Below are 1,428 nucleotides of genomic sequence, written 5' to 3'. Positions count from 1 at the left end.
TGGGGCATCCACAACTTCTCTGGGCAACCTGTTCCACCCTCATAATGAAGAATTTCTTCCTTACATCTAATCTGAATCTACCCTCTTTCAGTTTAAAGCCATCGGCCCTTGTCCTATCACTACATGCCCTTGGAAAAAGCCCCTCTCCAGCTTTCTTGCAGGCCCCCTTCGGGTACTGGAAGGCTGCTGTAAGGTCTCTGGCACTACCTGCGTGAGCTGTGTTCATAGAAGAATGTGTGAGATCTTTTTTCAGGTACATTTTGCTCATACTTGGCCAGATCCTACACGCGATGTAGCATTTTTGGGATGTGGTCCTACGTTAGTCTGACTGTGCTCGGCTCTGCTTTACCCCTGACAGTGGTAACAGCCCGCACCTGCGCTGGGGGCCTGAGCAGCAAAGCTCTGCTCCACCCCATGGTGCAGGATCAGGCTGCGGAGAGCAGCTAGGCACTAGGAAGGCACCTGGAAAAAAACAACAACCCAGTAACTTTTCATCGCACAAGGAAGCAAAAGTGTTGTTTTCCTCCTTTATTGAACTTTGGCAAATAATATGTGTGTGTGTGTTTTACATCAATAGCTATAAATAAAAATTTGAAAGCAATGTAATACTTGTCATTAAGATAAAGGACATCTATTGGCACAAATCATTGAGTAAAAACCCTTTAATGATAAAATAACATTCACTCTTTAGCTACTTTATTTGTCTGAAAAACTCAGCTTACACTCAGTTCAACATACCACCTTCCACAAAGTTAAAAAATGACATAAAATGACATAATAAAATATACCTTAAATTTCATAATACAAGTACCTTGGCAAATTTTAGCAAGCTGGACCATCTACTGTTGGCCACAGTAGTGAACATTGTCATTGTCTCACATACCCCTTGTTGCCTTTGGACTGAAAAATGCAGGTGAACTCAGCGTGTAGGTATTACAACAACTGCGTGTCATCTGAGTAGTGTCTGGGATCTGCTAGCATGAGTTGAGTCTGCCGAAACAAATATCGAGTCTGCTTATTGCGGAAGAACATATAAAGCTTTCTGGAAGATTAAACACTATTACAATCATTAACTGTCTTACAAAAAAACCCCTATTTAAAATTCTTGTATCCATTACTGTCTTTGGCAGATAAATAAGAAAAAAAAAATAAACAGACTATATTACAAAGCTTTCATTATCACAATCTACTGTATAAGGCCAAATAAAAATATGTTTCTTTGCACTAATGAAAGCACATCTCTAATATCTCCTTAATGACAGACAATATAAACACTCTACCAACGTTACTTCAGATGCCTCGTTAGAAGACTGCGACTTTCGTACTCCTATTCCCCAAGTGGCACTCTTCTACGCAGAGTAAAGTGTATTTAGTAGTTGATTTGGCTTTATGTCCAGTACGGTCAGTGAGTCAGGGTTACATTAAGGG

This window comes from Pygoscelis adeliae, unplaced genomic scaffold, assembly GCF_000699105.1.
Source record: "Pygoscelis adeliae isolate BGI_AS28 unplaced genomic scaffold, ASM69910v1 Scaffold98, whole genome shotgun sequence".
Taxonomy (NCBI): Eukaryota; Metazoa; Chordata; class Aves; order Sphenisciformes; family Spheniscidae; genus Pygoscelis; species Pygoscelis adeliae.
The sequence above is the reverse complement of the archived record's forward strand: the minus strand, read 5'-3'. Positions refer to the sequence as shown.